This window comes from Lissotriton helveticus, chromosome 2_1, assembly GCF_964261635.1.
Source record: "Lissotriton helveticus chromosome 2_1, aLisHel1.1, whole genome shotgun sequence".
Lineage (NCBI taxonomy): Eukaryota > Metazoa > Chordata > Amphibia > Caudata > Salamandridae > Lissotriton > Lissotriton helveticus.
The window spans coordinates 1,886,492,566-1,886,506,733 of record NC_136059.1 but is presented as its reverse complement, the minus strand read 5'-3'; the positions used below and the strand labels follow the sequence as shown (position 1 = coordinate 1,886,506,733).

Below are 14,168 nucleotides of genomic sequence, written 5' to 3'. Positions count from 1 at the left end.
TGCTCTCCATTCAGGCTTCCTCCTGGTGTGCTACAACGCACTGTAGAATTGATTACAATGTGGGGGGTGCCTGGGTTACCTCTGCTTCCTTGATTGGTTGTTTTTGGATCCCCACCAGTTGATCCCAGAGGGAATAGTCCCACCTCAGCCCGTACGGTCTAGTATTCTCTACTCTGGGGGCTCTGGAGTTTGTCTTTTGGGTAGCCGGAGTGTTTTGCCTACCACTAGTTCCTTTGTCAGAGCCACTGTCCTCCTCGCTTGATTCTATATTAGATCCCGTATCTGATTCCAGACCTGCCAAGTGGCATCTGACAGGGAGTAAAAATCATTTGCTTCTGAGTCAATGTCCTTCTCCCCTGGCAGCCTATGTACCCTTGTAGACCCTAAAGGTTCTTTCTCCGTCCCTGTCTCAAGCTGGGGACTGAGACCAATGGCTGAGGGTTCGAAGCAAGATGGCGGTCGTGTGAGACATCCGTAGGTGGCTCCCGCAGGGGGTGACATGATTATGGCTTCCTGATTTAACCCCCGCTTTCAACCACCCCAGAATGCAAGCCTCCCAAGCTGGGGAATACTAAGTCCCAGTACCTGGTATCAAGGAGTGGATATCTGCGCTGACAGGGATAGCGGAGGTGCTGATCACAGGCTGCAGGGGGTTTGAGAGAGGGCTGTCTCGGACCGCGATTCGAGGTTTGGCGTGCAGTGGGGTTCAGACCCTCTCTACGATGCCACCTAAATTCAGCACGAGAGGAAGAGGGGCGACTTTACAGACTGGACCGCTCGATTCACCCGGGAGGGATGCAGCTGAGGCAGAGACGACTCCTGTGGCAGCCCAAGAACGCAGACGGAGACCCTGCTCTGAGAATCCCTTGGACGGGAAGGACAGGGGCGGGGGCTTACAGTCCCAGCCACCGCGTCATTGACTTGCTCCAGGGGCCTGGCGCTCAAGCAACGTGGATGGAGGAGCAGCCAGGAACTGGTGGTCAGAGACGAAAGTCATCAGTAAGCCACCATTGGGGCCGGAGGAGGCGGTGAATAATGTTGAGACATTCCGTGGGATACCACAGGGGGCAATACTCAAGACTATGCCTGCATTATCCCCAGAGCCAAAGAGGGATGTGGGAGTCATAGGAGAGATAGGTACCCCAGAAGAAACCCAGGGGAATTCCATAGAGGTTTCCACTGTTGAGCCTGTTATAGGTGAAATTAGTGTTTTTGCCTCAAATGCCTCTAATGCGCTTCATGTAGGGAGCTCTGGGGGCAGTGAGTTACAACAGGTTGGAGCAAATCCATCCCAAGCGGATCCTGCAGCTCTGGGAGACCCCACAAATGAGGGGGAGGCCCTAGGAGATGCCGGGGGAGCCTGATTGAGCAAACTCGTGGGACCAGGCAAAATACTAAAGAGCAAGAGTCAAGGATAGAAGACTGACGAATTTCAATGTATTGCTTACATCAAAGAGGAGATACAATTGTGAACCTACCACCATAATTGGATTGCAACAAGTAACTATTGCACCAATGAGTGATACATTATTGAGTAATTGTGAATAATGATTGATGAATCATGTGGTGGCAGACAGTGAGGGAGGGTCTTCAACTATTTTGTAAACTTGATTTCTAAAGTTTGGGGCCTGATGGGTGATAATTTTTCCTGAAGGTGATTGGCCTGTACAAACTTACTTTGTGAAAAGTTACTTGATGGTCCACTTCTATCCTTCTTATGCAAGGTAAATCAAAAACGTGCTTAGCAAACATTTACCTGTACAGTCGACTCCTATCCTTCTTTCTTTCATCACCTAGAAGGGCTGCCCCAGAAGATCATTTGATTTACAAAACTGCCAAATTCCAATGTGTTGCTTCCATCAAAGATACAATTGTGTTCCTACCACCGTGCTTGGATTGGAACAGGTAACTATGGCTCCAATGAGTGATATATTATTGAGTGATGATTGATGATTCATGGGGTGGCAGACAGTGAGGGAGGGTATTCAACTAATTTGTAAACTTGATTTTCATGCTTTGCAATGTTTGGTGCCTGATGTGTGATCACTGTTCCTAAAGGTGATTCCGTTTCTCTACTTTTTCTTGAACAGCAGTTTACAATACATCTATCTTGCACCGGTCGGACTTGGACAGAGTTATGCAGGGTCAGGAGGAGGATGGAAGGACTCAGGGTGAGACTACCTCATCAACATCTAGAAGAAGGAAGAAATTGATTTCAAACGGAAACCATGACTCTAAGGCCTAGAACTGAGATATGTGGAATGGAGAGAGGTGCGTTTATTTGGGATATGCTGGCCTCACCCTCAAACAAAAAGTATTTAAATCAAATGCATTCGCTTGATAGTAAGGAAGTAAACTTGACTTAGAGACTCAATTTTAGAGTTTGGTAGAGGGGTTACTCCATTAAAAACATGACAGATATACCAAGCACTGAATAATGGTTCATAATGGGCTATGGGTTGTACTTTATATTTGGGATAGACTAACTCTCTCCGCCAAACACTAAAAGTCAGGCTTTCAGACTGCTGCTACAGAGTAAGGTATAAGTAAAAGGCCGCGTAGGTACAGTAGAGGTTTGCTACAGAAAAGTGGGGGGGAGGGGGTTGGTTCACTGAGGATTTAGCTTAGGCAGTCACTGTAGATGAAACTGAAAGTTGATGAATGTCACATTTGAACTGGGGTAAATCCATTAAGGAAGCCAAATGAACCACTTTTTTCGTAACATGTGTCGCATGCCATAAATGTTTTTTTCTAATGTTTCTGGTAGGGTGGGACAGAAGAACTAAGAAATGAATAAAGGAGTACAGTACTAAGAAGTGAGTGACTGAGCGGGCACTGGGAAGGAAGAGAAAGATACCTTGTTTTCATTTCGGTTTGCAATCCATTGTAATCTAGTAAGTGCTACACTAACAGAAGTAAACGCACATTGCACAGCCAACATTGCAGTGCCCGATTGAACCATCCTCCAGCTGGAAAAGTTCATAGCCCATGTGTGGCTACCCGTGAGGTGCCAGCGGCTGGGAGGTCGCTTTGCAAATACAGTGAGTATACTAGTAATTGTCAATAACCAAGCAATGTGGCTTACCATTGCCCATCCTGGCCACCACAGAGACTCCCCCTTCACCTCCTGCTGGCACATTGGTGCTGCAGGCCCCATCACTGGTGGTCTGTGCATCTACAAAAAACATTACACATTTTAGATGCCAGATACACCATCCCCTTAATATTTTTTGAACAAAATACAAAAGCAACACATGACTGAGGTTGAGTTCTCAGTATCTCCTCTCCCATCTAAAATATTACTTTGGGCAATTTGGCATTGAAACTCCTAGGATCCTAAATAATAATACATACAACACAGCACTGGGAGTCACCATAACCATGGCCACTCTCTCGTCATTTGAGCATGAGCAAGAAATAGAAAGCCTTCTCAACAAACAAGAGTAGAAGAGCTTGCTTGGATCTGCAAACTCAGCAATCTTCACAGTATACTACCTAAATTAGTGTCTTAGTCTTCCAGCAGCAGTCCACATGGTATAAAGTTAGGGGAGAGAAGCAGCATAACCAAGCAGAAGATAGCTTAAGCTAAAGATTAGTGCACAGGAAGAAGTCTGCGACAGAAACAAAAAATATAGAAAATAGGATAATGCAGGGAGGAATAAGTACCACAAATAAACATAAAAAATAAAATTAAAGTTAATTACATAAATATTATTAACAAGAACTTACTGGGACCAGCAGAGACATCCGCGCAGCTGTGGCGCTGGTGGTGGTGGTGGAGCTTCGAACCACAAGGGCACTGTTGGTGGCACACTTCTATGCCTTTTTTTCCTTTGGGTGCAGAAGAAGATACCAAAAATAGATTAGTGGTACAGTTAATCTCCTACAACATATTTTTACAAGCAAATGCAGTAACATATTGACTTTATACTTTTCTAAAACAGAATGCCTATATTATACGGATGACCTATTTCTAATTTCCAAAACCTTATCAAAGACCTATTATTAATGTCCTAAACTTATTTAGTAAATACTTGATCTTTGCTTCACGAATCTAACCCCCTGTGATAGGCCAACTCAGTCAGTTTCCCTTTTTAATCCGAAGATGCACATTTTGTATACTACATCACTAGAAGATTTCTTGGAACTGTACATACTAGAACAAAAGAAAGACACAGAGAATGCTAACTCATCAATAATATATTACTACTACCACAGTACCACTATCTTAGTGCCAGGAGGACAAAGGGGCCAGCATGACCTCTTACATAAATCAGCCCAAGCGAGCACCTACAGCAATGAGCAGAATTAGGTATCACTGAGCAAAATTGAGTCGCAAAAAATTCATAATTTTAGGTTGTGTGAACGTAACTTACCTCTGAGTGTGAATAGCATGCTATTTGGAATTAAAATTAGCATTATTGAATACGACACAACAAGTTATTAATAATTAATGACTAGTACTCACCAAGACCCACAGCGGGGAGGCCCAGCAGGTCAGGTAAGCCCCTCTCCCGGTCCAAGATTTCAGCCCAGTAGCGCATCAGCTGTTGCTGGGTTCTTAGAACCCCAGTGCATTGGCGAACGTAACAGCACACCCTCCCCCACAGCAGCTGAAGTTTCCAAAGGCCATACCCACTCACAGCTCTGCTCTGCTGCCAGCATGGAGGGGTGGTGGCTCTAATCCCAAAAACATGAGTGTCTTCACCTCCTCCTTGCTAAACAATGTTGCAAGGTTACACATTCTGGTGGCACTGATGCCCATGGGGGGGGGGGTTCGCTGTACCCCCTGCAATGGTGCTGCCTTTCCCATGCTCTGGCATGGTGCTGGATGATTATGAAAAAAAAGACATGAGGAAGTTAGGGGCAAAGTAATACAGGGGCAAAAAAGTCACAGAAAATAAAAAAAAGAAGCAAAAACTTAAAATACACATAGGGAAATACACACTAAAAAAGTACATGTAAAACAGGGGAAGATAAGTTAAATAAAGTTAGGATGGCAAAGACATTGTTAGGATTCAGAAGAAGGCCCAGAGCCATGCACAAAATAGGAAAATAAAATGGGAGCGCATGCAGGCGACCACAAAATTGCCCTAAATTGTAAATTAAAAGACCAGGACTGACACATCAGAGAAATGTTTTTACTATTACTATGGTTGACAGTAGAAAAATATAGTATTTGATTAGCAAGCAAGTGGAGCAGAGCCATCTAGCGCATTTTGCACAGCCCCTGGGCACCTTCAGCCGCACTTGCACTTTGGTTACGGTCCCTGGCGGAGCCCTTATCACCAGCGACGAGGTCATGAAGCGCGGGAGACCTCCGTGGAGCTGAGCCATCTAGCGCATTTTGCACAGCCCCTGGGCACCTTCAGCCACACTTGCACTTTGGTTACGGCCCCTGGCGGAACCCTTATCACCAGCGACGAGGTCCCGCAGTGTGGGAGACCTCCGTGGAGCGGAGCCATCGAGCGCATTTTGCACAGCCCCTTGGCACCTTCAGCCACACTTGCATTTTGGTTACGGTCCCTGGCGGAGCCCTTATCACCAGCGACAAGGTCCCGCAGCGCTGGAGACCTCCGTGGAGCTGAGCCATCTAGCGCATTTTGCACAGCCCCTGGGCACCTTCAGCCGCACTTGCACTTTGGTTACGGCCCCTGGCGGAACCCTTATCACCAGCGACGAGGTCCCGCAGTGCGGGAGACCTCCGTGGAGCGGAGCCATCGAGCGCATTTTGCACAGCCCCTGGGCACCTTCAGCCGCACTCGCATTTTGGTTACGGTCCCTGGCGGAGCCCTTATCACCAGCGACGAGGTCATGAAGCACGGGAGACCTCCGTGGAGCTGAGCCATCTAGTGCATTTTGCACAGCCCCTGGGCACCTTCAGCCACACTTGCACTTTGGTTACGGCCCCTGGCGGAACCCTTAACACCAGCGACGAGGTCCCGCAGTGCGGGACACGCGTGGGGCATGCCAGGGCTCGGCCAGGGCGAAGACTGGGCCAAGATGGGCCCGTCTTAGCCCGTTGTAGCCAGGAGTAGACTGGACTGGGCCACAGACTTTGGCATTTTAGCTCGACAACTTGGACTGGTGTCCTTTAAGGTACTATTGTTCAAGCATACCAACTCATTTGACATTTGACATTTGATATTTTACTGGAATTGTAGGCCGCGGTGGACTTGTTTGCTTCTGATATTTTTGATTATTGAGTTTAGACTTTATGGTACGGGTTATTGATAACTATCCTGGCAATTGAATAGGCAACACTTGGGCACCACTCAAGTATCAAGAATCCTTTTGAGTGGATTAGTTTTTGCTGTTCACTGTAGCGGTGTTGACCTCAAGTTACTGTGTAAATCTTTACAATGGTGAAAAGAAAGGCATCTAGCTCACAGCCAAAGAAGGCGCCTAAATCGGGGGAGGGTCCCTGTGTTTCTATATTGAATTATTTAACAGGGGCAATGGGCGCCATGGAAGAGCAAATTGTGTCAGTGAAAGAAGCCATCTCCCGCGAAAACATGGCGGTCACCGTTGGCACAGGTGACCTCCCCCCGAACACGACTAAACAAAGAGTATATGATTTAAATGTAGAAAATAATGGATGTGTGTTGAATATTTCAGACCATGTTTCCTTTACCGACCAGGATGTAGAGTTACAACCACCTACTAAACGTACGAGAAATCCTGATCCTGATCAAGATACACGGGTAGGAAACACTGTGAGGGCTAAGGAAGTTACACAGAAGGTACCAAAAAAGAGTACTAAGAAGCCTACCGTGAGTTCGAAAAAACTAATCGAGGAACTGAATTAACTCCTATTCAGGCACCTATACAGAAAGAATTGGAGATTCTAAAAGCCAAAATTGATGTGGTGGACAAATTCCTTAGAGATTCTATATGTAGCATTATGAACAGACTCGGAGTGATTGAAGAGTCATTACTAAACTATTCTAAAACTCTTAAACCTTCTGAGGTTCCAAGATTACTTCGTAGCTCAACTTCTTCCAGGACTAATAATGATCAGATAAAGGTTACATCAAATTTGGGGTTTTCACATGTGAATTCTATGCATACCGGTCATCATGTTTTAACCCCCAGATAATACTATTAATCATATAAATTGTAGGCACACTATGAGGGGTAATCAAATAGATGGCATTGAAGGTATATATCAGAGTAATGTCGATCCAGCCAGAAACCGAGATCAAGAACAGTCCGCCCCTACATTAGACTTACCACCTGCCGCCACCCCATATACAGTGATTTTAACTAACGTACCAAAATTGCGCCTTGGTTCCCATGAACCATGGCACACGCTGAGAAATAAGGCATTAGCTTGGTTAGGGACTAGGACAGGAGAAACGTATAGACTCTTTGCCGAGTTCAAAATGGCAAGAAGTGTTAGTTGGGTGGGGAGAGGTGTAAAAGATGTACCAGGGGATTGCGTGACCTTGAATTTCCAGACACTGCGGCTAGTACACTGGATACTGAGTAAAATGGAATATCATCCCATGACCCCGGGTAGTACTGGTGTGGTCCCTTTGTGTTTTTTTCTATAAACCAAGCACGGTGAAAAAAAGGGCTTTAAAGGGAGGAACATGATTATAGATATTCTGTCCTGACACATAATCGTTATGAGCCTCTACCTTCTCTTGAGGAGGTATATTGACTTAGTAACATGGATAGTATAGGGGGAAATTTAATTTATGCCACTGGGGTGTCATTATATGACAGCAATAATATGACCCATGTGGCAGATATCATAAAAGACTCTACCCTAAATCATATCTATAGTAAGTCTGGGAACAAGCGAATAAGTAAGGTTGTTATTATGCCTCGTCCCTTTAACATATTTGACCAACTCAGTTATAAACAGGTGACTCCATTAATGCCCCTAGAGGTAACTGTAATTAACATCGAACCTTTAGTTCAGCTGGAGTCCCATCTTGTCAGTGTAGATATTATATCAACTACTGGCACAGGTTGTAGACCAATCCCACACATTAATCCTTCCCAGTTGATACCAACATGTATTATAGAGGCCTCATATGGGGGTGAAAATACTGGAACCAGGCCAGAGGGATGTCAAATTGTTTACTGGAATATCGCGGGTCTGGCTTCAAAGGTGTCAAATGGTATATGGTCGGATTTTGTAAGGAACTTCAAAATTCTTTGCTTTCAGGAGACATGGTCAGTGGAGGCTAATCACTTGGAAGGATTTAGAACCTTCCATACTCCAGCAGTTCCTTCTCCCCATGGGAGAGCGAAGGGGGGTATATGTATATACATCTCGAACCTGTCAAACTATGACAAATGTAACTTTTATGATGATCCCTTTTAACAAGTCATATGTTTATCTTGTGATTCTTCTCCAACGTTGATCATAGTTAATTTTTATAATAATGTTCCGCCCTTAGAATTTGAATGTATCCTAAGGTCTTTGACGGGTAGACTAGTTTGGCTACAGGACTCAATGAGCAAGGATGTAGTTACATTGTGGGGGGGAGATTTTAATTGTTCATTATGCCAATATGTAGGAAAGGAGGCCTGTGGCTTAACGTTTGATGACAATAACAATGACGAAGAAGGTGTACCACATTTTGTGCATACTATAGAAGGGGAGCTCCTTAATGACGTGATGCTGACACAGGACATGGGCTTTGGTAATATGCTGAGTACCCCAATGAGCCCATTTTGTCCAACTTTCAACGGCCGAGGAGTTTTCTCCACAATAGATTTTATTTTGTTATCTAACAGACACTCTTCTAGGGCGATGAATTTTCAAACACATGATCTAGTTTTAAGTGACCATTTCCCACTAAGTATGAGTCTGCTGGTGCAACCCCAACACACTAGTAAGAAGGATAGAAATATTAATAATGTTGATAATATTACACTTACCAGGCAAAACGGATACGCTTTAAGCTGGGGTAAGGTGAACCAAGAAGAAGTTATGACTAAATGATCACAGATTGTTATGCTAATATTGTACATTGTCTTACTGAGTCGAATGATCAGAGTGATGTAGTGGATACCTTTGCAGTAATTGCAGCGACTGTAAAGAAGGCACTCTTTGTTGAAGTCAATAGAATAAAGTTCCAAAGTCAGGGTGGTTTGATCATCACTGTACCAAAGCCTACTCAAAATTGAAACTTGTACCCCACGCCAGATATAAAAGCCAGTACTATATCAAAAAAGCAAGGAAGGAGTATAAATTGGCATTGACAAACAGGAAAAAGGAACTAAAAAGGGAGATGTGGTCAGCTTTACATGACGCTGCCGTGTCACGTGACCCTTCAGCTTTTTGGAAAGCCGTGAACGCTCCCTTTCTGGCTGACATAGATAAGGCCAAAATAGAGATAGGAATTCCTGAACATGATTGGATTAGGCACTTTACAAACCTCAATGGTTGTACGACTCCAGAGCCAGAAACACCAGGGTCACCTTTACAGGAGCCACTAGTTCAGGGGACAGAAGGAAAGGATCATTTAGTTTTTGAGCTGCATGAAGTAATCGAAGCCATTCTAGCCAATAACGGGGGAAAGGCTCCGGCGCCGGAAGGCATTCCTGTAGATTTTTTTAAATATAATATTGAGTTTTGGGCAAACCCGGCTTGTTATTGCCCCATTTCCCTGTTAGACTCCACCGTGAAAATAGTTGGAAGAGTCATCCATCACAGGCTACAAGATTGGGCTGAGGATAGGGGAACAATTTGCGATACCCAATACGGTTTTCGCAAGGGTATGGAGACAGTGGACCAGGGTCTTAAATGAAATCTTTTAATTAATAAGTGCACTGAGGCAAAAAGGGGTGATATATTTTTAAATTTTGTCGATTTGTCATCAGCATTTGACTGCGTTGTCCATGCCAAGTTGTGGAAAATTTTAGAGGATCTGGGGGCGGAAACTATAATAATCTCTTTTCTTAAACAGCTGTAGGCAGGGGCTAGGGCAAGGGTACGCTATGGGGCAGGGGGCCAATGTACTACAGATTTTAAGATAGGAAAAGGAGTGAGACAGGGTTGCGTTCTCGCTCCTTTTCTTTTTACTTTATATATTAATAGATAAGTGGGCCAACGAGCTACAAGCCACGGCACCATCTATTAACGCAGATCCCTTGGTAGCTAATGATGAATTCAACAATTGTATAACCAAATCACTGAACATCATACTCCCCGTTAAGAAAACCTTGGTAAAGAGATCTAGGATCCTGGCTCCCTGGTACTCGGAGGAGCTCGGGGATATTAAACGTAAGTGCAAAAGGCTAGAGAGGAAATGGCGTCTGGGTTATACAGACCCAGATAAAACCTTGTATAGAAAATCCATCAGGGACTACAAGAAGGAAATAAAGAAAGCACAAGCCCTGTACTATACACAAAAAATTTCCGAAGCCAGTTCTAACTCTAAGGAGATCTACCTGATTGTAAAAAGTCTCACTAAACTTCCCCAGTCCCCCGTAAATAGTGAAGACTTACAAGCTCGCTGTAATGATCTAGCGGACTTCTTTTATAACAAAGTGGATCTCATCTACTCATCTTTTTCAACCACCACTCCAAACGCTCCAGCAGACATCTTGGCAAACTCTAAGCAGGACACAATATTCAATTTGTCATCTGTGCTGGCTGACTTCCCGTTGCTACACTTGAATCTACTGGCCACTTTAATGACGCAAGTTAAATCAGGCTCTCCATGTGATCCTGCTCCTCCGAGCTCTTTAAAGGCCGTTGGCCACACTATCCTTCCTGTTATGTTGGAGGTACTTAATGCCTCAATCTCCACTAACACGGTCCCACCAGCATGGAAAGAGGCTAGGGTGAGGGCACTCATGAAGAAACCCAACATGGACATTAACAACTTCAGTAACTACCGTCCCATTTCCCTGCTCCCTTGGGTCAGCAAGATATTGGAGAAATACATCAACAGTCTTTTGACTAATTTCTTAGAAAATAATCAGTTGCTTGACCCTTCACAAACGGGTTTCCGCCCCAAACATGGGACGGAATCTGCTTTGCTGGCAGTTCTGGAAGAAACTAGAGGTATCTTAGATCGGGGAGGATCGGTGGCAGTCATCCTCCTCGATCTAAGTGCCGCTTTTGACACTGTAAATCATGAAATCTTATTGCAGCGTCTCTATGATATCGGGATTCAAGGAGGAGTGCTGAAATGGCTCAGGTCATTCCTGAGCGATAGAACCTTTCACGTCTTTGAGGGAAATACCATCTCCACCAGCAGACCTTTGGGCTGTGGAGTCCCGCAGGACTCCTCGCTTAGCCCGACATTGTTTAACGTTTATATGAGGCCGCTGGCGGGGATCGTCCATCCATATGGTATTAAGATCGTTACCTATGCGGACGATACCCAACTGGTGGTCTCTCTGACGCGGGCCGAGGGCTCTGCGGCCATGGTAAACCTGGCGGGCTGCATGAGCGAAGTGAACAGCTGGATGACCCTGTCTTGTCTCAAACTTAATGGGGACAAGACAGAGGTCATGCTGTTGGGACGCTCGGCTCCATCCTCGGTGGGCTCGATTTGGCCAGTCTATCTGGGTCCCCCTCCAACTCCCAAGAATGTCATTAAGAGCTTGGGCATTTGGCTGGATAGGTCCCTAACGTTAGATTACCAGGCTGTAAAGCTATCTGCCACCTGTTTTGGCCTCCTCAGAATGTTAAGGAGGATACTCCCCCTGCCCATTCAAGGCCAAACAAACTGTAGTACAGGGATTGATCCATTCTAGGCTGGATTTTGGAAATGCACTCTATCTTGGAGCCCCTGACTTCACACTGCGGAAACTGCAAGTCATTCAAAACTGTGCGGCCCGCACCCTACTGCAAATTCCCCGTAGGCTCTCTGCCAAACCTGGACTAATAACATTGCACTTGCTCCCTGTCAGGGACAGGATTAGCTTCAAGTCCCTCTGTATTGCCCATCAGTCATTCTGGGAAACTGGTCCAGCAATTAATCGTCCTTTAATCACCCCTTACCTCCCTAGCAGACAGCTGCGTTCCGCTAACGCATTTCTTGCTGTCATGCCCAAGGTTAAACGGACCAGATTGGGAGGCCGTTCTTTCACCCTGAATGTTGCCAGGCTGTGGAACACTCTCCCCCTTCACCTAAGGTCCAATCCCAACCTAACTTCCTTCAGGAAACATTTGAAAACTTTTTTGATCAATAAATAGGTCCTTTTATCCTCCGTGTCATCCGCCCAACTGTAAGAACACCTTTTAGTCACAGCGCTTGGACGCCTCCGGGCAACTATTCGCGCTTTACAAAACGCATTTTCATTTCATTTTCATTTCATTAACGGCCTGGGAAAATACTTAGTACAAAATTGCAGAGATCTACCCCAGATAGACACCACACCTATTCCGGCTCTCTTATATGCCGACGATGCCGTCCTAATGGCTCGTACTCCTATTGCTTTGCAAACGTTAATGACCTTCTTTGAGAACTTTATGTCAAACCTGGGCCTGACCATAAATGTTTCCAAAATATTTGCTATGACCAGTTATAAAAGAAAGAACATGAGGCCAAAAACTCTGTTTGTGTATAATAAGCCAATTGAGTACATTAAAACGTTCTCTTATTTGGGCATATTGTTTGACCAAACCTCTAACTGGCAACAAGCAGTAAAAGCTAGGAGGATTCTGTTTGGTAGGACTCTGCTCTTCGTAACTTTAGCAAGAAATTGAGCAGAAGACCTCCCCTCGATCTACTAAAAAAATACAATGCCAAATGTGTGTCCTGCCTCTTATGGAGCCGGCCTATGGGGGATCACTGATGTTTCATCATTACAGGTCATGGAAAATACATTTTTAAGGTTTTTATTGTCGGTCCCCTACTCCACTTCAACATATATATGTCATGTAGAATTGGGCATTGTTTATTTGGAGGATACTATAAAAAGAATTTGGACCTCGGAAAAATTGTCTTTAAATCGCCTTATCATTTTAATCTTATGAAGTTAGAAGGGGTGTCGAGAATTAGTTGGTTAGCATACATTAAATCCTTTTTTCAGAATTTGGATAATCAGGAGTATGATAATGATCCTACCACCTTATGTACCATCTCGAGAAGAGAACTGAAAAAGTTGTGTATGGGCTATCTAAATGAGAAAAGACTTGAAATTGAATGCAGGAAGACCTCTGTCTAGGCTCATCAGTTGACACTCATTTGCACAACGATTCAACCCTATCTTAAAACTGTACAGGGCGATTTTGAAAGATTTTTGTTAGTTCGTTTCCGCTTGGGAATCATTTATAGATTACTAAGTTATCCGGAACAGAACGATTGGTACAAATCCTTAAGTAATTGCCCATGTGATGAATTATTGACCCAATCTACCTTACATGTTATGTTCTCGTGTAAATTTTATTCTGTTTCTAGGAAAAGGTGGAATCTGTTAGTGCATTTTTAAAGTCTATTTATAAAATTAGGAAATCAATTGTATTGTAATTGTGCTTATTGCTCAATGTATTGTGTCTTTCTGCTTTTATGATTAATCATTTTTTTAATCGAATAAAGCTGTTTCTGATTCTGATTAGCAAATTCTGATGAATAAAAGACATCAATTTTTCTAATGATATTAAGTAATCTAAAAGTAAGGTAAGACTGCATTTAAAAAATAAAATGCAGAGATAAGATCTTTGCTTGGGATGACTTCATGAATTTGTAAGTAGAATGAAAATGTACCCTACCTGAGATTTAGTTTTTTGCATACTACATGTGGTTTGTATAAATATCACGACCTGGTGCATGCACCTAGATTATCTGGGCTTGAGATGGATGAAACAACTGCTAGCCAAGAAATGCAGTGTATCAGGTACATTTGCATTGGAGTGTGTTGTCTGTGTAATTTCATTTAAATGCCTGACTCCAATATGGAATGTTAGAGATTTAAAAAGTAGAATGTGTGAGATCATAGGCATTGCAATGAGGAGACTGCTGTGTCAAAAATTAAGGATCTTTCATGTACATTGTTGTGTAGAGAGTTGTTACTACACTCTTTTGGTGAGCTTACCTGTGACTGGGTAAAGGAATATTTTCCACATGTATTTCGCCATGCTGCCTTCTGTTAGCACAGCTGTTGATCCTGTTGATCTGCTTCTTTCAATACGTCTGTGATTTGCATCAATTACACTGAAAGTGTCTGCCCTTTCGCGTGGTCTGCAGCAA

At 44.0% G+C, this 14,168-nt stretch overlaps 1 long non-coding RNA gene across 1 annotated transcript in view; it reads left to right on the top strand.

Annotated features, from left to right (window-relative positions):
• The window catches only part of LOC144819971 (uncharacterized), a 71,292-nt gene that overhangs the window by 15,860 nt on the left and 41,264 nt on the right, over positions 1-14,168 (top strand). The window contains exons 2-3 of the long non-coding RNA XR_013607648.1: positions 1,798-1,905; positions 2,091-2,271. This is a non-coding gene — a long non-coding RNA (uncharacterized LOC144819971). The remainder of the gene's footprint in view (positions 1-1,797; positions 1,906-2,090; positions 2,272-14,168) is intronic.